The 25571-nt window shown below is 42.5% G+C and overlaps 1 protein-coding gene across 2 annotated transcripts in view; it reads right to left on the reverse strand.

Annotated features, from left to right (window-relative positions):
* LOC133508374 (protocadherin-1-like) overlaps nt 1–25491 on the reverse strand; it is a 176172-nt gene extending 150681 nt beyond the window's left edge. The window contains exons 1-2 of one of the 2 annotated variants that reach the window (XM_061834310.1): nt 25381–25486; nt 17850–17991 (exon numbers count right to left, since the gene is read on the reverse strand). The gene's annotated coding sequence lies outside the window, so the exon portion shown is untranslated. Of the gene's footprint in view, nt 1–17849; nt 17992–25380 lie in introns of both variants that reach the window. The other variant, XM_061834311.1, reaches the window with a different exon arrangement.
* Nucleotides 25492–25571: the final 80 nt, after the last annotated feature.

Below are 25571 nucleotides of genomic sequence, written 5' to 3' on the forward strand. Positions count from 1 at the left end.
TTCTTCAAATTAAAAGACCAACGTTTGAGATTCCTGGACTTTTGCCTTGCATCCCTGCTTCCCTGCACTTGTGTCCTCTGGGTCTTTGCCTTGTCTTTCTTGCTTTCAATCACTCCAACCATGACACAACACGTTAGCAACCATGTCAAATTGTCAAGAACCAGGTGAAAAGGCAGTCTGAAACCAAGTAAAAAATACTCAGAATCAAAGTCAAGTACCATTTCAACGCCATAGTTCAAAAAAAGTCAAAATCCATTCCAATCAAGTCAAAAAAATGTAGTCAAAGACAGTGAAACCCAATCTAAAAGTCAAACACCAAGTCAAGAACCATGTGAAGGTCCAAGTAAAACCCAGTGAAAACCCTTTTCTGTTTGCCGTTGATTGGAGATCTTTCTATGATTGGTCCCAAAACCAGTTCCCAATAAAGACTCTCCTTGGATCCTACACCACAGTTGCCTGTGACTAAATCAAAACAGCCAGAGAATTCAGGTCTCCTCTCCTCAATTAAATAACTGCGAGAAAACATTTTGAGCTTTCGTTTCAGGGAATATTTCTTCCCTCGTGGGTTACAGCGTCTTTGTGATTAAAAAAAAAATCAGAGTGGGGTTATTAAAATTGTTTGTACACGAAGCATCTAATAGAATTCTCTGGGGTCAGTAAAGATTAAATTGCCACCTGTACTGTTTGTGTCTGGGTCTCATCGAGCCATTTATTATCTTTATCCGTGACAGGCTTACGTGGCTATTTTATTTCTATTTTTCGCTAAATTGAACCAGCTGTTTGATAAAGCAAACTTATTTTTTTTAAGCAAATCCTGCGATGAACCTATTGAGATTTTAAGGTTGCGGGTTGAACCTGCCCCGCTGCCGTCTGACGCTGAGCAACGGTATCCCAGCACGACAGTGCTAACACTGCTAATTAATGAAATTACACGGCAGATGGTGCTGAGGAAGCCATCAGATCCCGAGTGGACGCTTTCAGATCAGCGCTACTGAAAGGCCTTTTCTTTGAGCCCAGGAAGATTGTGAGAGGTTTTACGGGATCGGGAGTGTAAACGAGAGCCAGAGTGATGATGATGATGATGCTAATGGTAATGTTCTGGTGCCTGGTAGAATGTAGTCCGAGCAGCAGATTATGGAGCCAAGTATAAAATAGCGTATCAGAAAAAAAGAGAAAAACCACAATAACAACGAGGCTAAAACACAGTCAAGAACTAAGTCGAGAATTGTCAGAAAACACATATACCATGTAAAATATGTATTGATATAAAATAAATAGTAGTCAAGTAGGCAGCACGGTGAATCAGCTGGGAAGTGATGGCCTGACAGTTCTGAGGACCCGGGTGCCATCCCAGCCCTCCCTGTGTGGAGTTTACATGTTCTCCCAGTGCCTGCGTGGATTTCCTCCGGGCACTCCGGTTTCCTCCCACATCCCAAAAAACACGCAACATTAATTGGACACTCTAAATTGCCCCAAGGTCTGATTGCGAGTGTGGTTGTTTTTCTCAATGTGTCCTGCGATTGGCTGGCAACCAGTTCAGGGTGTACCCTGCCTCCTGCCCGATGACACCTGGGATAGGCTCCAGCACTCCCGCGACCCTTGTGAGGATAAGCGGCTAAGAAAATGGATGGATGGATGGATAATAGTTAAGTATGTTAAATACCACTTATATCCATGTCAGAAAACAGTAAGTAGTCAAGTCTACAACCAGTCAAAAAACAAACAACCAAGTCAAAAGCCCATCCAGGACCCCACCCCCAAAAAAAGTCAATAGCCACACAAGAACCGAATCAAAAACAATCAAGAACCATGCTACGGTTGTGATTATTTCTTTTTTGCATGCTTTTTTGTGTGTCACCAATGTTCTGTTCGTTATTCTGCCCTTGGGTTACGCTTACGTAGTGCTTAAGTTCATTCATTTATTCATTTTCCAAGCCACTTATCCTTACAAGGGTCACGGGAGTGCCAGAGTCTATCCCAACTAATTTCAGGCAAAAGGTGGAGTACACCCTGAACCGGTCACCAGGCAGTCACAGGGCACATCGACACCATCACTGAGCGGGAATTGAATCCACGTTTCCCGTACCAAAATGTTCTAGTGTAAATTTTTATTGTAATGCTCTTTTTACTGTGTGCGAGTGGACAGAAACAATTTTCTTTGATAATTGTACAATAGTTTGGACTTGTTTTATGAAGTGACTACTGGACCGCAGTCTAGGGACAGTCAAAATCCAGTCAATAATATATAATAAGTTTGATAAAGAATACAATTTAAAAACCAAGTCAAAAACCTAGTTAAGAACTGTCAGAAAATACCACAAAACACACAAAATAAAACAGCCAAGAAGGAATTGAGAAAACTGTTGGAGACAGCAACCAATGAAAGCCTTCACAAGTCTTTTTTGCTCGAGATAAAGAAATGAAAACAGGTGAGAAGAAGAATGTTGGCATCAGTCCCTCGGGAACTCGGCAAAGCGTCCAAATGACAGACGGCCCCAAATGAAGCGCCGACACGGCGACACGGAGCGACCGATTGCTAACGCACACGAGCCGACGCGCTGATGCAAAGTGAAGTGCAGAGGCCGACACCTGTCAGCGTCGTTTAAACCTTCCCGCTAAACCTTATCAGCTGGGGCGGGAAGGCGCGCACGTCCCGACGTTCAGCCTCCCGCTTCGTCCTTGTCAGGGCCGCCGTGACCGAGATGGCGTCAAGGCGAAGGCTTCGAGGCGACGGTGAGCAGCGCGCCCATGAATAAAACATCATGGGTGGAAATGAGTCGTTGAGCTGCTTCAGTCATCTTATTTTCCTGGATCATACTGAGATTTCTGTGTACGAAACAAACATTCCGCGTCGCTTTTCAGTGGACGTCTTATTTGGGGAGGAATTTGACACTTTACTTGCTCTCTGGAAAAAGACTTTCGAGTAGAAATGAGATTCTTAGATTGCCTTTGGACATCAAGTGTGTCATCACCGGAAATAACGCTAGGTGGGAACGATATAAGATGCCTTTGGTAAAGATTTGGGATACACAGAGAACATTCTTGCAACACTTTGTGAACTTCTGGAAACATTTTTAAAACGTGTATTGTCCTCAGAATTCAAGGTATTCACATATCCCTTCAAATATTTTAAGTCAAGTTGTGACTCGGCATAATGAAGGTCTGGCTATCTGGACCGAGATTTATGGCTAGGCAGATTCAAATTGTACCAAGAGAGGAACTACAGCGGTGAGATATGTCAGAATTGGTCTGATGGCTGGACATTTCCATGATGTTTGTACTTGTATATATAATTATTTTAATAGATGACTGTGGCACCTTCAAGCATCTGGAACTTGCACCCAAGGATGAGCCAGACTTGTGGAGCTACACGGTTCTTTCTCTAATTTCCCGGCTGATTTCTTTTGATTTTCCCATGATAGAGTTTAAGGTGTGACAGCAGAACAGTGGTGAGGTGTGCCTTTGCTGTGTCAGAAGACTTTAAGGTGGAGGTGGGGCTGCATCAGGGATCCACGCTGAGCCCCTTCCTGTTTGCGGTAGTAATGGATAGGCTGAGAGATAAGGTTAGACTGGAATCCCCTTGGACCATGATGTTCGCAGATGATATTGTGATCTGCAGTGAAAGCAGGGAGCCGGTGGAGGAACAATTAGAAAGATGAAGGCACGATATAAGATGTCTTTGGTAAAGATTCGGGATACACTGAGAAGATTCTTGCAGAAGGGTGGAGATGGAGCTGCCTGGCAAAAGAGCGAGAGGAAGACCACTGAATTGGAGTTACGTGCGTATCCTGACAAGTGCCACACACATTTAGGGCAAAAGTGTTCTCAACATTTTATACCAAGTACCTCCTAAAAATAAACAAACAAATAAAACTTAGCGCTCAAAGAAACACCAAAATGACCAACTTGAAAATGCGTATTTTGGCTTTGAACATGACGGGAATGGGTTTTGGAAATGCTGAGGGCATTCCAGGTCTGACTACAAACAAAATGGGTGACTGCTACTTTGTTAGTAATGTTTTATTTTATTTTTTTCCCTGGTGAGGCGGCCCAAGATCAGTACGGACCTTTCGTAATTCCGAGTGCGAAGCGGACGTCACTCCGGCGCTTTCGAAACCACGTGAAAGTCATCACGGGAAAACAAGTTGTGCATTTTCATGATCTGACGACGGCTCATCCCCGTGACGCGGCGACCAAAGGGAAGCAATTCTCCTGATACTTATGCTCGGGATCAACAAAAATGGATCTGTCAATCAAAGCGATGGGAAATCTTGATTGCTTTTTTTTTTTTTTTTTTTTACATATAAATGTACGTGTAAAGTTTCTATTTCTGCTCCGGGATGTCTCCTGCTGACAATGCAACTCTGGAGACGGAAAAAGACAAGTACAGTATGTGTATGAGTGCGCATGTGTGTTTTCGCTACTTGTGTGCTCTTTTGACTAAAGCAGTTCTTTTTTTTCCTGTAAATTTATTTGAATCTTTTCTTCTGCTAATTACAGAGCCCCCTTTCATGTTCAAATTAGATTTGCTTACATGCCAGACACTTTAAAGTTTTTAAACACTACATATTGTCCATTCCGAGTACATACACACGTACATACTGCATCTCTGTGTTAAACTTCAATGTCAAGGTTAGTGACAGTGTTCATGCCATCCACCCATTATTTGAGCCGTTACAAGGGTCACAGGAGTGCTGGAGACTACCCCAGCTATCAAGGTACACCCAGAACTGGTTTCCAGCCAATCGCAAGGCACACAGAAAAAAAAACAACTAGTTATACTCACTATCACACAATTTAGAGTTTCCAAGTATTGCACGTTTTTGGGATGTGGGAGGAAATCTGTACAGGGACAGACCCAAATGCAGGACTTCGAGGCAAAGGCATAATGTTGAATATAGTTTATTCCAGAAACTGGGCCAGAGACAGTGTAGGAGTTTGACAAGGCAGAGGTACAGAAACGCTAGGCTAGGCGGGATCCAAAAGACATGCGGCATTGCCCCATGACTATGGGGCAAACTAACAACTCAACGGGACAGGATCGAACAAAAGGGCACGGAATCGTTGTGACTAGGGTTCCTCTAACTTGTGCGTAGGGTGGAGAGTCCCACAGGCAGTGAATGCAACTCACTAACACAAGGCAACGAACTGGCAAATGCCAGTGACAAAAACTCCAACTTAAATGCCTGTCTAATTACAGTCCCAATGTGACAGGTGTCACCACCCAGAGCAGTGGCGTGGCCACGCACCTCTTGGCAGTGGCCAAGCCTTGCTCATGACAAACCGGAGTACCCGGAGAAAAAAACCCATGCAGGCACGGGAAAAACGTGCAAACTCTTCACAGGTGGAGCCGGGATTTCAAATCCAGTCCTCAGAACTGCGAGGCAGATGCTGGTTATGCCTTTTCTGAAAATGATACAGTTGATCACAATTTATTGTTGAACAGGTTGGAAATATGGATAGGACTCAACGTAACAGTCATAAAGTGATGCAGGTAATACCCAGAAGAAAAGAATTATTTCATGACCATTAGAAGTTTTCAGGACGGCACAGTGGAGCAGCTGGTAAAGCGTTGGCCTCACAGTTTTGAGGTCCTGGTTTCAATCCCTGCCCAGCCTGTGTGGAGTTTGCATGTTCTCCCCGTGCCTGTGTGGGTTTCCGCCCACATTCCAAAAACCTACAATATCACCCTGGTTGAATGGTCCTGAAGGCAATGTTATTCCATATCCAAATCTTAATTGGTACCTGATCCAAATTGCATCGAGTTTTAGGTTCCGAATGTACTGTATGTATGTTCCTAGTCCCGATGCTAGGTAAATTCAGAGTTCCACATCATCTGTGATTCCAGGTCCCAGTATTTAGTTGTTCCAGGTGAAATTGTAAGTAATTTCAGGTCCAAAATGAAAGAAGTTTCAAGGCCAAAGCTTATGTAGTTCTTAGTCCAATTTGTATATGGTTTCGAATGAAAAATGTGGTTCTATGTTTTAAATACATAGAGTTCCAGGCAAAAAGTCTATGTAGTTGCATCAGTACCAGCTAATATGTGATTCAAACCATAAAATCCACTGAATGAGAACTTTTCAGAAAAAGTTACTCAGCATGGGATTCAAATTCTGGCCGTACTCTGCCCCCGTTATGTTCCTTGACAATGGAAAATCAACCGGAAAAAAAAAAAAAAAAAAAAAAAAAACAGATCCAATGCTTTTCTGTCGGTTCTGATGGGTAAAAAAAAAAAGAAAGAAAAAAAAAAAAAAGTATGTGGACCACTGAGGCTGCCGGGCTGATCCATTGAGGTTCTCAGTGGTCCTGGAAGCCAACATGTTGCAGGGACTGGAGCAAGCTGATTGGCTCTGGATGCCACAGCGGGAGAAAAGAGGCGGAAATGATAAGTGATTAAATCCGTTGGCAGCCTGAACACCACACAAAGACACGCATGCGTGCACACACACACACACACACACACACTCTCTGCAGTGTGCTTATACTGCTGGACAGTAATCCTGTTAATGAAAAATGTATTTGGCACATAAGGCCGTCATCCATCCTCCTCCAGGGAAGTAGAATAGATGAGTCTTCCTGCACCAAAATAAAAGATTCACCACCAGGCCAGGAATGTTTAAGGTGACGTTACGGTCTGCGGTTTGGACTCAGACGGCCCAGCGGAGTCTGCGGCCTGGTTTTGATCCTGGTCATCACTTCTGTTCACAAAGCCGCCATGTCGGCTTGTAAGTTTTGTTGCCAATGGTGACTCGTCGAGCTGGCTAGGAAAGGAACGATGATGACATGATGGAGCAATTGTTGGGTCCTCGTGCCCGATAACAACTCATATTCTCTTCATGTTCTGGTTTAATACTTCAAAATCAATCTGGAGAAATTCAAGCACGATGAATTAGGAACTCCCCAGAACTCAAACTGTTGGTTCTCTAGCCAGAGATTTGATTTGTGTGCGTGCCTGCGATGTTGATTACAACCCTAAGTACAACCCCTGAAGTAAAAGAAAATTGCACTTTTCATTTCTCAGGAGAATCCTACGGCAGTGCTCAAAATAATAGCAGTCCAATGAGACTGACCAGATGAATCCACGTTTTCAATATATTTTTGTATTGCTACGTGTCAAACAAGTTAGCAGTAGGTGCAGCTGATTCTCAGAAAACCAACTAGACCCAGCAATCATGATATACTACACGCAGGGTGTGCAATTTTGCAAGTCTGCCGTCGACTTTACAAACTCAAAACTTTTTTGTACAGTTTTGTTTCTAGGACTTACCAATCCTTTGAATCATGAAACTAACATTTAGTACCTTTCAGCTATTGTTCCACTCCAAAATTCCTTCACGACATTCCACAGTTTCTTGGTTTTGCTTCAGAAACAGCATTTTTTCGATAATCACCCCACAAATTCTTGATTGGATTAAGGTCAGAGGATTGGGTTGGAGAATTCATGACATTAACTTTGTTGGTTTGGAACCAAGACTTTGCATGTTTACTAGTGTGTTGGGTCATTGTCCTGTTGAAACACCCAATCCAAGGGCATGTCCTCTTTTTCAGCATAAAGAAACATGAGCTCTTCGAGTATTTTGGCATATGCAAACTGATCCATGATCCCTGGTATGCAATAAAGAGACCCAACACCATAGTAGGACAAACATGCCCATATCAAGATGGTTACACGACCATAATTCACTGTCTTCACTGTGTGCTTGAATTCAGAATTTGCGGGTCGTCTGAACACACGGTCTACGGCTCCTGGACCCAAAAAGCAAAAAATTACTCTCACCATTCCACAAAATGTTCTTCCATTTGTCTTTAGGCCAATTGATGTGCTCTTTGGTGAATTGGTGACTCTTCTACATGTGCCATTTTTTTTTTTTTTTTTTTTTTTTTAATAGAGGGACTTTCTGGGGGGTTCTTGTAAATAGATTAGCTTCACACAGACATCTTCTCACTGTGACAGTACTTACAAGTAACTGCAGACTGTCTTTGATCATCCTGGAGCTGGTCATTGGTCTGAGCCTTTGCCCTTCCGGTTATCCTGCGATCCATTTAGATTGTTGTCTTCCGTTTTCTGTCACGTGTCTCTGGTTTTGCTCTCCATTTTAAGGCATTCGAGATCATTTTAGCTAACCAACCTATAATTCTTTGCACATAAGGTTTCCCCTTTCCAAATCAAACTTTTAATCAAAGTACGCTGTTGTTCTGTTCTACCACCTGATTTACACCTGTTTTTCACAAAATTGATGACCTCACTGATTGAATGCCACACTGCCATTTTTTTAACACACCCCTTTCAAGGAATTGCCCAATTGCACACCCTTAAGCGGGTGCAGTATACCATGAATGCCGGGTCTTGTTGGTTTTCCGAGAATTTACTGCACCTACTGCTAAATTGTTTAACATCGATCAATAGAAAATATACCGAAAACATGGATTAAATCTGGTTAGTCACCTTGGACTGCTATTATTTTGACTACCGTATTTTGGTTGCTGACTAATAATCCTCGTGCAGCTCCTGCTATCAGAACGTCATTCATCCTCCTCCAGCGCTCACCTGCCACAATTCCCCAATCGCGCCTCCCCCTTTTGTTCTTGCCATGTTTTCTTTTCTTACTTTTGTGAAGAGAAATTCTCTGATTGAAGTGTGTTTTGCAAAGTACTGGAACCAAAAGGAGTTTGTATTCACCTCGCTACATGCGCAGCGTAGAAAAGCCGCCATTGTTAGAAGTCTAATGGGAATGTTAAGAACAAGCAGGCGGCGGCTGCTTTTATCTCGGCTATTTACAAGCAGACAAAATTTGGAAGCTTGGGGGGAAATTACCTTTTTCTTTTTCCCGGATCTCTGCTCAGAGGCTTTCATCTCTGTGGGCGCTGTTAACACGACGACCCGCCCCGGTTTGCGGAGCGAGAAGATGAATCAAAGATGGCGATTAGACAACGAGAACGGGCAAAACTACATACGCGACCAAGAAAAATACAAAGGTTGATTTTTTTGTAGCTGCAGCCTCGTGATCGCCTGGCAGATTTTTCCAAAAATACTGACAAAACTCCACTCACATAATTTCCTGCACATCTTACTTTGTAATCTTCTTCTTTTCCTTTCGGCTTGTCCCGTTAGGGGTCGCCACAGCGTGTCATTTTTTCTATCCAAGCCTATCTCGTGCATGTTCCTCTGTAACACGCACTGTCCTCCTGTCCTCCCACACAACATTCATCAACCTTTTCTTTGGTCTTCCTTTCACTCTTTTGCCTGGCAGCTCCATCCTCAGCACCCTTCTACCAATAAACTCACTCTTCCGACTCTGAACACGGCCAAACCATCGAAGTCTGCTCTCTCGGTGCTTGTCTCCAGAACATCTAACTTTGGCTGTCCCTAAAATGAGCTCATTTCTAATCCTATCCAACCTGTTCACACCAAGTGAGAACCTCAACATCTTCAGTTTTGCTACCTCATGTTCTGCTTCCTGTTGTTTCTCCAGGGCCACCATCTCTAATCCGTGCATAAACTTTGCCTTTCATCCTCGCGGAGACTCTTCTGCCGGATAGAACACCAGACACCTTCCGCCAACTGTTCCACCCTACTTGGACCAGTTTCCTCACTTCCTTACCACACTCTCCATTGTTCTGTATTGTTGACACCAAGTATTTGAAGTCGTCCACCCACACAACCTCTTCGCCCTCGAGCTTCACTCTTCCTCCTCCACCCCTCTCATTCATGCACAGATATTTTGTTTTACTTCGGCTCATCTTCACTCCTCTCCTTTCCAGAGCATGCCTCCATTTTTCTAATTGTTCCTCCGCCTGCTCCCTGTTTTCACTGCAGATCACAATATCATCTGCGAACATCATGGTCTAAGGGGATTCCAGTCTAACCTTATCTCTCAGCCTATCCATTACTCCCGCAAACAGGAAGGGGCTCAGCGTGGATCTCTGATGCAGCCCCACCTCTACCTTAAATTCTTCTGACACTGTAACACCGCTGTTCTGCTTTCGCACCTTAAACACTATCATAGGAAAATCAAAAGAAGTCAGCCAGGAAATTAGAGAAAGAATTGTGTCGCTCCACAAGTCTGGCTCATCCTTGGGTGCACGTTCCTTGAACGTGCCACAAGTCATCTGTTATATACAATTATATGTACAAGTACAAACATCATGGGAATGTCCAGCCATCACACCAATTCTGACACATCTCACCGCTGTAGTTCCTCTCTTGGTACAATCTGAATCTGACTAGTCAGAAATCTAGGTGCAGATAGCCAGACCTTCATTTTCCCGAGTTACAACTTGATTTAAAATATTTAAAGGGATTTTTAAATATCTTGAATTTTCATTACAATACAAGTTTTAAAAATGTTTCTAGGAGTTCACAAAGTGTTGCAAGAATCTTCTCAGTGTATCCCGAATCTTTACCAAAGGAATCTTTGTAATTGTTCCTCCGCCTGCTCCCTGCTTTCACTGCAGATCACAATATCATCTACGAGCATCATAGTCCAAGGCGATTCCAGTCTAACCTCATCCGTCAGCCTATCCATTACTATTGCAAACAGGAAGGGGCTCAGCGCGGATCCCTGATGCAGCCCTACCTCCACCTTAAATCCTTCTGACACGCCTACAGTACATCTTACCGCTGTTCTGCTGCCCTCATATGTCCTGTACTATTCTAACATATTTCTCCACCACACCAGACTTGCGCATGCAATACCACAGACAATTTCTCAATTTTAAAGCATGCCATTGTAACGCTCCATATTTTCACAATTTTGTCTGGAAAAAAATAAAACATTGTAAATGCTTATAACAGTCAAATTATGCCCCAACTTTAATCTTTGACAAGTCAAAAATGTTTCGTTTTAACCAGTTTAAATTAATGCAATTTTAGTTCTTTCTCAAAAAAAAAAAAAAAAAAACACGTCAAGATGGGTCAAAGCAGCACAGCAGGTATACTGCTGAATGAGTTTTGGCAGTGATCCACGCAATACCTGTACATATCACCAGGGTGATAGTACCAGAAAAAATGTGTGAGGCATGTTTTGGCACACCTAAAAAAAAGAGATTAATTTGGTAAAAATTCCTCCAAATTGTGCTGTTTCGGAGACTTCAACGACGGTGACCGGCAGCAACACATAACGCCCATAACTCACATTTTCGATGCAAATATATGTCGAGTAGAATAACAAAAAATGTGCTTTCGGAAAAGATAGCAGTTGGTATGCAAATCAGAGCGTCTTCAGGCATTTTTGCAAGAAACTAAAGGTTTTCACTACATCGTTTGTGAATTAATGTACGCTCAGATTCAAGCAAAAAAGAACTGATACTGGGCTAGAAAAAAAAAAAAGAACTTGTATTCAAACGTTTCTTTAAAATAGAAGAGAATAAATTTGATTAAGATATGTTTAGGAAAGTCTACGTTGAACATAAATCTTAAATGACAGTATGAGTTTAAGCCTCATCTGCGAAACAACCACTGACGAATTCATTTGGACTAAAGTACAAAAACTTAAAATTCTATTTTTATTCATTCACCTGGGCTCAAATGTAAAGACTCGATATACAAGATTAAAGTTAGTCTCAACCAAAGCTACTGAAGCGATTACGTTGAAGACAAGCACAAAAGACCTTGGTGACAAAATAAAATTCCTAGAACTTTGACATAACTTAGTCTTGGTCTAGCGCCAAGTCGAGCACAAAGAGTTGAGACTTGACTCAGGTCCAAGCACAATTATTTGAAACTAAATTACGATTCAAACACTTGATTTGGGTTAACACTTAAGTATACCTTGGACTACACCTGGACTTGCCGACAGACATGAGAATCAATTCTCGGGTTCATGGAAAAAACACTTCCAACTGCACCTGAAGTCAAAGATAAAGATTTCGGACTTAACTCTGACTCAAATGAAAAGAGCGAAAAGTATGGAAGTAAATATCTGCCACCAGGATTTGAATTTGAAATGTAACATGATGATATTTTCAATACTTGTATTTCAGTGTAACTTTTCAATGTTAATTCAATCGGCTACAGTTCGCTATCTGAAATTCACTGCCTGTGCCACCAGGCAGGGTTACTTCAGGTCAGAACCAAACAGCCAGCCAATCCAGTTACACTTTCTTAGTATGTGACGTCACGTGACTAAGAAAGCATAACTGCGATTGGATGGGCGTTCGGTTCTGACCTGAAGTAACCCTGCCTGGTGCCACAGACGGTGAATTTCAGACAGCGAATTTTGAAGAGATTGAAAAGATGACATTTCTCATTCAAATCCTGGTGGCACATATTTACTTTGATGGAAAACTTTCACTGGGGACTGAGGTGGCAGGTACAACCAGGTAGAAACGGGTCAAAGTATTTCATTTAAAAGTATCATTTAAAAATTACTTTGACATTGGCTGTGTGGAGTCAGGTCAACTGAACAACAACAACAAAAAGAATCAGTTCTTAATTGCGATAGATAGATAGATAGATAGATAGATAGATAGATAGATAGATAGATAGATAGATAGATAGATAGATAGATAGATAGATAGATAGATAGATAGATAGATAGATAGATAGATAGATAGATAGATAGATAGATAGATAGATAGATAGATAGTAGATAGATAGATAGATAGATAGATAGATAGATAGATAGATAGATAGATAGATAGATAGATAGATAGATAGATAGATAGATATATAGATAGATAGATATATAGATAGATAGATAGATAGATAGATATAGATAGATAGATAGAAGATAGATAGATAGATAGATAGATAGATAGATAGATAGATAGATAGATAGATAGATAGATAGATAGATAGATAGATAGATAGATAGATAGATTCCCCCTCCCCGACTACAAAGACGTGAGACTTGAGCTGGAGACTTGCGACATGATTTCAGATTCAAGACCGAGACTTGTTTTCTTTTGACCTTCAGTGCTCAGTCATTAATGTGATTACAGCGTGAAGAAGGACATTTAGCATTGGCGGAGGACATTTGGCCTGACGGGAGCGTCGCCATTACGGAGGCCACCGGGGGACGCTATCACGGAGGCCACTGGGGTGGAGAGGCTTGAGGCCACCATACGGAGTGTCAAAGTCAAATCCAAACATCCTGGTGAGGATGAAGGAGAGAAGACTCCCAAGTCAGTTGCTTGAAGTCCCCCCCCCCCCCCCAACACCCTTCATTTACTAGCACTCCCTCAGACATAGAAAACACACACACAGAAACGCACACAGACACTCATGGATGCTAATCCTGTGAAAGCTGTTTCCTGGTGTGGATTAGCAGCAGAGCAAACAAGGCTTACAGCTCTCCGCTGGGTCTGCATGAGAAATGGGGTACAGGTGCACTTTGTGGTTGGGTGTGTGCGTGTCGGGGGGGGGGGGGGGGGTGTGATGACTTGTGCATTACCATACACTGAAGAAGGTGGAGGGAGGGTTCTTGAGGTTTTCAGGGGTAAGTGTTGAGCTTGATGACTTGTGCACTGCCATACACTGACGAAGGGTGGTTGAGGAGGTGGGGGTGGGGGGTGGGGTCTTAAGGTCTGTGGGGGGAGTACTTCCTCCACCAGCTGCTGTGTTTCATCCTTCAGGAGGATATTGTTGGAATTCAGGCCAATGCTGACTGCGGCAAAACATTCTCTAACCCACGTATCATCCCCCCCCTCCCCACTTCCACCCCTCTTTGCATCCTCCCTGGGGGAACTTGTATGTTTTCACTGTTTTTTTTTTTTTTTTTTTGATGCTTGAGCAAGATTAAGGACAAGTAATTTCACAAAGCTTGGGGAAAGTTGAGGAATTACACACCCCGTCTGGATGCAAAGGCTTATCCGGGCAAAACACAACATAGAAACAAACACAGTCAAGCTAATACAAAACGATATAAAAGCTGCGAGCGGCGATGATTGGGGCACTAGGGAGGACCCCGATGGAAGGAAATAAGAGTTTGAAGGTAACCAAAGTATCAGGATGGAAGAGTTTGCATCTCGGCAGAGTTGAGTGTGTCTATGAAGCTCATGAGGACTTGGGTTTTGTGGCGAGTCATCATCCTTCATCTCAATGCATTGATCAATTATTGATCATAGCGACACCCCCGATTTGGAGGAGAACTGCAGTGTCACGAACCAACAGTGCACGGGCGGACCCGAATGCAGGACTCCAAGACGAGGACATGATGTGCAGTGGGTTTTATTATAAACGAACGTTGTGCACGACAACACAGTCCGAGAAGGCGGGATCCAAAACACAAGAAACAACGTTCGATAACTATGAGTCAATTCAAGAGCATAACCAAAAGCGTGACTGGACAAAAATGGCGCAGTGGCGGAGTAACCCTGGATGCGGAAAAGCAACCTTAAAGCCCAAGTGTCATGCCTATAAACATTCTAAAATAAATATTGTAATGAAAAATACATATAACATTACTCATTTCAATGTCTATATGAAAAAATAAATCTGAGCGGAGAGCATATCATCCATGGGTAAAGTTGCGGAACTCTCATTCGACATTCAAGTGGTCGCCATATTGGCTACATCTTCTGTCCGTGATGTCACAGTCAGACATTCGGCATTGAAAACACGCTGTGCCACCTACTATGGGAGACGAACACGCCCCTTCTGATATGGAAGCTCTTTTCGAAGAAGAGAACATCACACAACCGAGTGAAGTGACCAGGGCAATATTATACTGTTGTTGTTGTTTCGAGCCATATTTAGATGATATGCGGATCACAGCCAAACCGCATGCGGCCAAATCATCTCCCCGCCCGATTCACCTCCGCGGCGGAGATGAGCCACCACGGCCCGGCACCGCAACGAGCCACCCCAGCCGAAGCCGTGTTGACAAGGCTGGTGGCGATCCACAAGGCCGCCTCGGCCTTGTCGACAAGGCCGGCGGAAATCCACAAGGCCGGCGGCAAACTGACTCTAGAATAGCTGCTTCAAACAAAAATGGGAAACTTTCTGTAAATTTTGGGGCATAGATTAAAACTTTTTTGTGAACCTACACATAATAGGGACGGCATAGTTGAGCACCTATTTAGTGTTGGCCTCACAGTTCTGTGGACTGGGGTTAAAATCCCGGCCCCCCTGTGTGGAGTTTGCATACTCTTCCTGCGTGGGTTTTCTTCGCGTTTCATCCCACCTCCCCAAAACGTGCATTCATTGGAGACTTAAAATTGCCCCGAGGTGTGATTGTGAGTGCGACTGTCGTCTGTCTCCATGTGCCCTGCGATTGGCTGGCAACCGGTTCAGGGTGGACCCCGCCTCCTGCCCGATGAAAACTCGGATTGTTTCCAGCACTCCCGCACCCCTTGTGAGGATAAGCGGCTCAGAAAATGGATGGATTGGGTTTTGGGACCAAATTTTCAAAGTTTGCTCAAGAAATGACAAAATTGATCATAAAATGGCTGTTTCAAATCAAAATAGATGATTTCCTGTTACTTCTTGGCCTTGGCTTCTTTACACTTATTTTTTTTGTGAAATCTACTCATGATAGATGTCTACCAAATGTCATGCTGTTAAGCGAAACTGACTTTGAGGGCTGAATTTTCAAAAAGTTCCTCCAGAAACATGCCCACCGCAACAAATGGGCAATTCGCCGGCTTCAGGAGCTGAATCTTAAAAACCGATTCCTCCGAGTACTACTGAGACTCCAAACGCGCCACGTCCTTAAATGTCTGCTCCGCTTGAAGTTTCCATTATGCTGTTGACAGTCACACAAATGCCGTGAATGATGCAGGTGAGGTGACCTCGGCGCTGGTAATTATTACTGCACTTGCGCTGTCTCCTAGAAAGACAGCGGTGACCCCCCCCTCAACAACCCACCCCTACACACACACACACACACACACCACACACACACACACACACACACACACACTTTCGAAGTTACTGCTTCAATTCAATGTTTTATGCAAGTACAGTTTTGTCTTGTTTTTACGTTATGAGCCATTGCTCTGTCAATTTATGATTTGTCATGTGAGCCAAAATTCAAGCAAACTTCAGTTTTGCCATCAATCAAGTCAAATCCATCTATCCATCCATCCATTTTCCTAGACGGCTTATCCTCACAAGGGTCGCGGAGAGTGCTGGAGCCTATCTCAGCTGTCAACGGGCACGAGGCAGGGGGGACACCCTGAACTGGTTGTCAGCCAATCACAGGGCACATAGAGACAAACAGATGCACTCACAATCACACCTACGGGCAATTTACTGTCCAATTAATGTTGCATGTTTTTGGGATGTGGGATGAAACCCGGAGAAAACTCCACACAGGTCGGGTCCGGGATTGAACCCCGGGACCTCAGAACTGTGAGGCCAACGCTTTACCAGCTCATCCACCGTGCCACCAATCAAGTCGAGTGAAAACAAATTTTCGTTTACGATAGTACGACATTTGAAAGGAGAGCCGCAGTTGCCTTTTATTGCCCGGGACGAAGACAAACATACAAATATAAAATAAGAGAGTTAAATAGCAAAGATGCTAACGCTGAACTAACTGACAAACCCGACTCCAACTTGTGACATCACTCATTCAGCGGTGCCACCAAGGTACACGTCCAAAACACAAATTCCACTGCACATACGCGAATTACACATTCTACATTCCATCATATTTGTGATTCAGCATTTACCAAGTTGCAGCTCTTTGACGAAATTCTCTTATTATCCGAAAAACTGAAAAAAAAAAATCGTTTTTGTGTTGAACTGATGAGACCTAGGTGTCAGGAACATTTCGAAATAAATTCGGGAGTTTTCTTTAGACATGCGGTGTTTTGCTGCCATCATGTGGCACAAATGAGCAATTGCAACTCTAAGCACACATCGGATGTGGAGTTTCGCAGTTCTAGTTGGTGCAAGAGTTCATTGGATTGTTTTATTACATTTTAGAACAATATAACGTTACTTTCCTTCGCTACCAACATCCAACAAAACATTGGATGTTTTGGGGGCTGGAAGGGAGGAACTGCATTTCACTTAAAATCATTGGGATGAACTGATTTGATATACGAGTAAATCGCATTACAAACTTGATCACGGATGAAATTACCGTAATTCCAGGCCTACAGAGCGCACATGGTTATAAGCCTCGTCCCGTACATTTGTAAAGGAAATACCATTTTGTACATACATATGCCGCAGTCGCAAGTGCCCACATTGACACCCACATTGAAACAAGATATTTACAAAGAAAGACAGTACACAGAAAGTTTGATGCTAGCGCCGCCGCGCTAACGCCTAGCGCCACCGTGCTAACGCCGCGCTAACAGGGCTGGTTAAAAAAAAACATACTGGTAAAAAAAAAAAATCACTGAGACACGGCAGTAACACGCGAGCCCAGAGCTAACAGGGCCAAACCGGTAAAAGTCACATTCTCGGCACATATATTCCACCGGTCTCACTCTTACCTTTTCTGCTCGAGTGCCCCCTCGCGGCCGTTAGAAAAAAATGCACAAATTAGCCGCATCGCCGCTTAAGCCGCAGGGTTGAAAGCGTGCAATAAAAGTCGCGGCTTATAGGCCGGAAATTACGTTAAATGGGTAAGTCAAGGGTCAATTTTGTTGTAAAAGTGGTAGTGAAGATGTTTGAAAGTTTGAAACATAATCATTGTTTAATTACTTTGAAGTTAAGTCGGATCAGGAGCTCCCATCGCATGTCCTTGCTGTGTCACTACTTAATGAATGAGATGCGGAACATACGTGCTGCGTGTCCGTGAAAATAAATGTTTGTCCTTGTCAGGGTTCTGCTGTTTATTTCCAACCAGGCGCAAAACCGCCGGTGGGGGTAACACTGGGAGGCGGCAATGACGATACGGCGGAGGGGTGCACGTGACGTCTCCCCACTTGGAATGCATGAGTGCGCTCACCTGGTGGGCACGCCAGACACACGGCCTCTGTCGGCCGGGGCGGAAAGACCGATGAGCGGGACCAGAACGCGGCATCGGCGCTCCTGGAGGTGACCTATCTCCGGCGCGGCACCGCGGATGGCCGCCAGGGAGGAGCGTGTAGCTGAACAATCAGACACGTACGCAGATAGGTCGACTTTCACAAAGGTTCATGTCACTTCATTCTCCAGACAACAAATCAATGTTAAAAGGGTTGCTAGTTCGGGAGACAACAACGTAGATACTGTCGGTAGGTAGTACGTCAATCGGTCAATCTGTCGGCGGGTAAGTCCATAGCTAACATGGCAATTTAGGTAGTAGGTTGGTTACCTGATTGGTAACCATGTGGGTCAGTATCTGGATAGGGAACAGGTCAATCTGTACAACATGGTAGGTAGGTCGTTTGGAAAAATGAAGGTATGTAGGTACGTGACCCGGTAGGTAGTAAATTGGTCAATCCATAAATTGGTAGGTTGGTAGATTAGGTAGGCATTGTTGGTAGGTAGGACTGAAGAAAACTTTGTAGGTAGTAAATTTGTGAGCCAATCGGTTGGTAGTTGGGCAGGAAAGAAGAAAGTTATGTACAGGAGTTGTGCTCTTCGGTAAGTAATAAATAGTTCATTGGTTAGGTAGGTAAGTACCGTAATTTCTGGCCTATAAGCCGCGACTTTTTTCACACGCTTTCAACCCTGCGGTTTAAGCGGCGATGCGGCTAATTTGTGCATTTTTTCTAGCGGATAAGGTAAGAGTGAGAGCAGTGGAATATATGTGCCGAGGAAGTGACTTTTACCGGTATGTTTTTTATATTTTTAACTGGCCCTGTTGGTGCTGCGATAGCGTTAGCGCTGTGCTAGCATGTTGCTGCCGTGTCTCAGTGATTTTTATCGGTATGTTTTTTTTTAACATGCCCTGTTAGCATTGCGCTAGTGTTAGCGCTGTGCTAGCGTGTTGCTGCTCTGTTACTGCCGCATCTCAGTGATTTTTACCGGTGTTTTTTTTTTTTTTTTTTTTTTTAATCAGGCCTTGTTAGCGCCACACGAGCGTTTGCGCCGCACGAGCGTGTTTCTGCCGCTTCTTAGTGATTGATTTTTTTTTTTTTTAACCGTCTCTGTTAGTGCTGTGCTACCATGTTGCTACTGCCGCAGCTGTTTGTTTTTTTTTTAACCGGTATTTTATTTATTTTTTTTATCACCAGCCCTGTTCGTGCTATTATGTTGTTGCTATGTAAAGCTAAGCTAAGGTACTAAAACTTTGAAACCTTTTTCTGTGTACCATCTTTGTATACATCTCGTGTTTCAATGTGGGCACTTGCGGCTTTTACACAGGTGCGGCTTGTCGATGTACCAAATGGTATTTCCTTTACAAACGTATTGGGTATGTTTCATAATCCGATGCGCTCGGTAGGCCGGAAATTACGGTATGTAGGATGTAAGAAAGCAGTAAGGTATGTAGGTAGGTAACTCGTAGTAAATTGTAAATCAGTCGAACGGTTGGTAGGTACTGTAAGTAGGTATGCACAAAAGAAGGAAGGTTAGGAAGGTTGATGAATTGGTAACTAGCTAGATCAGACCTGTATCAGCCGGTAAAACATGGTAAACAACTGTAAGTTGGCAGGTAGGTAAGTGTGCAGGGCACCGGTGTCAAACTTGAGGCCCGGGGGCCAGATGCGGCCTGCTACATGATTTTATGTGGCCCGTGAAGGCAAATCATGTGTATCCCACTTCCATGATTATTTTTCCAAATGTGTCCCCAAATTTCAAATTGTCATATCCTAAATGATTATGAGATATTGCAAGCATTTTCGTGTTACGAAACATCAACAATGGTTGAAAAACCCATTTACCCTTGATTTCTGATTCCAAAACTAGTTGATAAATTGTAAATAATTGTAAATATGATGGGTCAATTTAAGATTTTCATGGTTTCAGTCATAATGGCCCTCTGACAGAAACCGTAACTACAATGTGGCCTGTGATAAAAATGAGTTTGACACTCCTGGTGTTGGGTTCTTAATCAGTCAGATGGGCTGGCAGTAGTTATGATGGAATGCTAAAATAACAAACTTCCCTTTATGTTTTTCTGACACTTAATAATCTCCTAGCTGGTGGCCCCGCCTCCTGTCGACACATCCTCCCTCCCGGACCGGCTCGACCCCGTCCCGTTCATTAACGAATGGTGGGCGGGCGGCGGACTCGTTAGCATTCTCGTTAACAAGCGGCGAGGCTTCTCATTCAGCGCCACAGCCATTTTGGTTTTGTTTCTTCGAGGGCCGCCCCCCCCCCCCCAACAAAAAAAAAATTGCAATACAATCAAATAAATAAACGTTCCATGCACGTTTATGTAAACACAGTTGCAAAAATACACATTTCATTTTTTTGGTCTCACTGTCTGAAGTCAAATCTGTAACGCATGTCGAGAAATCTGAATGGGTTTTCAAAAGTCCCGAAAGGTACCAAAAGTGCGGAGGGGGGACTGTCTGTGTCCTTAAGTGCATTAGAATTATTAAGAATAATTTTTTACCCCCCCCCCCCCCACCACCGTTTTCGAGGAAACTCATAAATCTGTCCAGGAGTAACAGGGGAAAAAAAGACGAATATTTTAAGAAGCACAAGGAGACAGAAGAGCGTTACAATCACGCACTTTTGCGAAAACTCACACACATACACGTGCACACTTTTATCCTTAATGGCTCCGCTTTTGTCCTTTATTGCACTATAAAACACTTTGTGACACACTTATTTAATTAAAAGCGCCAAAGTGCTAAATCAATCTGACTTTTGATGAATCAGGTGGAATAAAAAGGGATCTCAGCGGCGGCGGCGGCAGGAGGAGCGACGGCGGCGGCGGCGGCGGCTCGGGTCTCGAAGACGGATGACATCATGCCGGGGCGAGACCCCGTGATAGCCAATCAATGAGTTAATGTTATTGTGGAATTACGGCATTTTTATGATGTATTGTGTCATTTGATATATTTTACTTTATTGGAAAACCTTCGCTGTGTGCCAAGGAGGACGAGGCTTGACAATGGCAATGACATTATTCAAAACACGTTGTTTTCCCCGACTGGAGTTTGCTTTAGTTTTCCTGATACCAAACCATTTTTGTAAGTCTTCTTTGGTTCATTTTTTTTATAAATTTGTCTCCCCCCCCCCCCCTCAAGTTAGTTCCTTACTGCTGTGGCTGTTATAATCGTCAACTGGTATCCAACCATTTATGGGTTGTTTTCACTGACGTCACATTTTTGCTGAATTAGCCACGCACCACTGCGCGCCGCCATTTTACTCTCTACCTAACGCGTACCCTCTGTGGAAGTCTACGGAATACTCTCGGTTACTGTTTGTGTTCTTGTGTTTCACGGGCGTCTCGGGACTCAAGTACACAAGAGAGGCCTTGCTGACCATCAGAGAGCCTTCTTCTGACTTTTTTTCAACAACTCTCGCCAATTCGCTGAAGCTTTTTCCAGAGTTGCGAGTCGGCGCGCTCTTCAAAGCCTCGCGATCCGCTACACGAGTCCGGCTGCGAAAGCGGGGACGTCGTCTAACGCTTCCGACGAAAGACTTTGGACGTTCTGCGGCTCTGCGCTTCACGGAGACTTGGCTTTGTGGACGATTGCCCGACGCCACTATCACGCTGTCAACCTCCATCGTGCTGATGTGTCGCTAAGCTAACAAGCTAATCGATCCTCTTTTCAGAAGGCCAATATTACAGTTAAGATCCATTTTTTTTCGTCACTTGAAAGATTTGAGAATTTTGTGAACTACTGGATTTGTTTATTCTTTTGTCTTTCTGCCATTGTCATCAAATTTTAAACAATGATAAACATTTCGCTTTGCTTGTGTTGAACTAACATGCATGTTTTACTTTTTGAAAAAAAATGGAATAAATGGAGTTTGCCTCGATATTAAAAAGAGGATATTCCACCGCCTTTTGTTTTCTGTGTTAGCATACAGGTAAGTCACATAGAGTAAAAGATCAAGGGCACAATATTGTTACGCAGTCCTGAGTCCCATGAACTGATAGTCAGTCTGGGCTTGATGTGTTGTCGGTCGCGTCTTCAATAAATGCAGTGAGAAACATAATGTCGTCCACCTTTTTTATGTATGAGAAACGGGAGCTCAGGGATTGAAATTGGCTGCCGTTCGCGTGGCGTCACGTAAAAACAACTCGTTGCCACTAATGCATATATCAGACATGAATTGACTGAATGAAAAAAAGGGGGGCTGCAAGCATGATCACCAATTTTATAAATTGTATTATAAATGAAGTATTGCTAGTACATCTATAAATAAATGCTATTCTGTTTTCAAAATGTACACAATATGATTGTTCGTTATTTAGGTGCATACCTTTACACCAAAACATCACAAATTCAAATAAAAACTCAACTCCTGTCTGATCTCGAGAGGATTTGTGTGGAGGAGTGGGCCAAAATCCCTCCTGCAGTGTGTGCAACCCTGGTGAACAACTACAGGAAACGTTTGACCTCTGTAATTGCAAACAAAGGCTACTGTACCAAATATCAACATTGGTTTTCTCAGGTGTTCAAATACTTATTTCCAGCTGTATCACACAAATAAATAGTTAAAAAAAATCATACATTGCGATTTCTGGATTTTTCTTTTTAGATGAGCTCTCTCACAGCGGACATGCACTTATGAAAATTGAAATTTGAAAATAAAAATTTAAGACCCCTCCATGATTTCTAAGTGGAAGAACTTGCATTATAGCAGGGTGTTCAAATACTTATTTTCTTCACTGTAAGTAAACTACTAGAAGTGAAACTAAATTATTTTCAGATTTGCACCATAGCATGTATATCGTATCCATTCAAAAACTTTGGATTTCTTGTTTTAGTACATGATTGAATGAATTTGACAATTATTAACGTCATGTGTCGTTACCAGTAAATAATACAGACATTTTTACAAGTAATTGCGTCTGAACTCTCACCTCGTTATTGTGGTGGTCGATCGATTTTGCGAATGGAGTCGCTAAACTGAGTGGTAACTTCCTTTTTTCCGACTGTATTGACGATTTCTCCTTCCATCCAATCCCATCGGAACTTATTTTTGACATACTTTCCAATTTCTGTCACTCGAGAGGCGTCTTTCCTCTTGAGCACCGTTAATCGCGTTCACTTGAAAATGGCCCCGTGAGCTGCCTCGTATACAACAAGCGTTTTCATTGGTCAGGAGGAACACATTCGACCAATCAACAGACGTGTATCTAATCTTCAACCTCGGTTGCAAAATCCGGACCGGAATATCGACGAGTGTGGATTCTGGCACGGGTTACGGTCGAAATATTGCACAATATATATATATATATATATATATATATTATATATATATATATATATATATATATTTTAATCAATGCAATTTAAAAAGACGGAATTCTGCCAATAAATGGAAAAAATCCATCCATCCATTTTCTTCGCCGCTTATCCTCACAGGGGCCGCGGGGAGTGCTGGAGCCTATCCCAGCTGTCAGCGGGCAGGAGGCGGGGTACGCCCCGAACTGGTCGCCGAGACAAACAGCCGCACTCACAACACACCTAGGGGCAATTTAAAGTGTTCAATCAATGATGCATGTTTTTGGCATGTGGGAGGAAACCTTAGAGCCCGGAGAAAACCCACGCAGGCAAGGGGAGAACATGCACACTCCATACAGGTGGGACCGGGATTGAATCCGGGTCCTCAGAACTGTGAGGCCAACGCTTTACCAGCTGAGTCACCGTGTCGCCCTGCATCGGCTTTATCATAAAAAAATATATATATATATTTTCTAAGTCACCCAAAAATAGCAAAACTCCATAATTGACAACCCCCTTAAAAAGGTTGATAATTCCAGAAAGAGGCCCAAATACTAATTTTGCAATGACTAAATAAAGAGCCCTGACATTGAGATGCCACTAGATGGCAGCAAAGCAATACTTCTAAATTAGACAAGGCTATTTAGTGAATAAGAGAGGGTAGGTTCTTAAAAAAAAAAAAAAAAAAAGGACAAATAGGAGAATTTCTAATACATGGGGAAGACTATAAATCATTATTTTTTTGCAGATAATATGAAAATAAGGAGGGATTATATTTCTTCAAAACATACAGCATTGAGAAATTCTCTAAAACATGGGTGTCAAAGTCATTTTTGTCACGGGTCACATAGTACTTGCGGTTTCCCTAAAAGGGCCATTATGGGTGTGAAACGATAAAAATCTTTAACCGCCTCATCATATTTACATATGAAATTCATGAACTTGTTTTGGAAGCAGAAAAATCAAGGGTAATGGGTTTTCCCAACTATTGCTGTTTGTTAACACAAAAATGCTTGTAATAGCTTATCATTTATGATATGACAAAAATTTTGGTACAGATTTGAACAAAAAAAAAATCATGGAAGTTGATAAACATGCTTTGCCTTCCGCGGGCCACATAAAATCATGCAGCGGGCCAGATCTGGCCCCCGGGCCTTGAGTTTGACACCCGTGCCTTAAAACATCCAGTGCCAATTCCAACAACACAATTAAGTGCTGAGTACATTTTAATATGATTAAAAACAAAGTGCTGAGTAGATTTTAACAACACGATTCAAACCAAAGTGCTGAGTCAGAAAGTTTCTGTTATGAACCTATTAATCTGTCTGAATGGATTAAAAAGAAGGCTTTCCTCGAAAAAAATGTACAAAAATATTTCACACGGAGGAGAGAGGAGAGCTTGGTTTCCACGACGACAAAATATTCTTATTGAATGGAGGATGCTTGAGGAATTAGTTGATTAAGGAGCCTTTCCACAGACAATCAAAAGGCGCAAATATGAACATTTTCTGCTTGTGATTGAGGTTTTTTTTTTTTTCAAGTTTCAAATGTTTTATAAGTTGTTTCTTCTTTGTTTTTAAATGGTTTTGATCATGTAAAGCACATTGAGTTACACTGTGTATGAAATGCACTAAATTGAAAAAAAATTGCTTTGTATTGTCAACTTCAAAATGAGCAGTCAAAACGATTCAGGAAAAAAGCAGAGGCGCATCATTGATTCTATCGATTTTGAAGTGGCAATCGAAAAAGAGAACTACAAAGTGACCGATTATTATTGTAACATAAATGACGCAGTTTTCATGCTTAAAATTCCAAAATTTACAAAAAATGCTTGATGTAATTTAATTTTGAACTTGACATAATAATGTAATGGATGTTTGTGATATGCATGAGTAAAGCTATGTTAAACCCTGCCAAAGTTAATTATGAAATTAATAATCACAATAAATTTCACTCTCGTGGTTGTATTTTGGACATGAGAAATGTGCATCTCACAGTTGAAATTTACTCTGAAATTAAACCATAAAACATAAAACAAACACTTTGTGGATTTTAAAACAATCAAACAACTTTGCTTTGGAAAGTCCTGTTAGCTTAATGCGAGCAAACAATGCAAAACCCCAGTGACATGCTAGTGGTTATCGTCAACAGTCGTGGTTTAAGAAGCAACAGGTTGAACGATAATGTAGCAATACTTACAGGAAATATTCTTTATCCTCGATGAAAAATGTCCATTACTACACCTTGCTCAGGTATTTACCATAGAAGAAGAAGAAGAAAAGTGTCTTATTCTTCTTCATTTGTGCCTGCAAGACTGCATTTTACTGTCTCCTAGTGGCCAAGGTGGACACACACAATAAACCTTTTTCATTTTTTACTTTATATTTAAT

The sequence above is a fragment of the Syngnathoides biaculeatus genome, chromosome 11 (assembly GCF_019802595.1).
Source record: "Syngnathoides biaculeatus isolate LvHL_M chromosome 11, ASM1980259v1, whole genome shotgun sequence".
Taxonomy (NCBI): domain Eukaryota; kingdom Metazoa; phylum Chordata; class Actinopteri; order Syngnathiformes; family Syngnathidae; genus Syngnathoides; species Syngnathoides biaculeatus.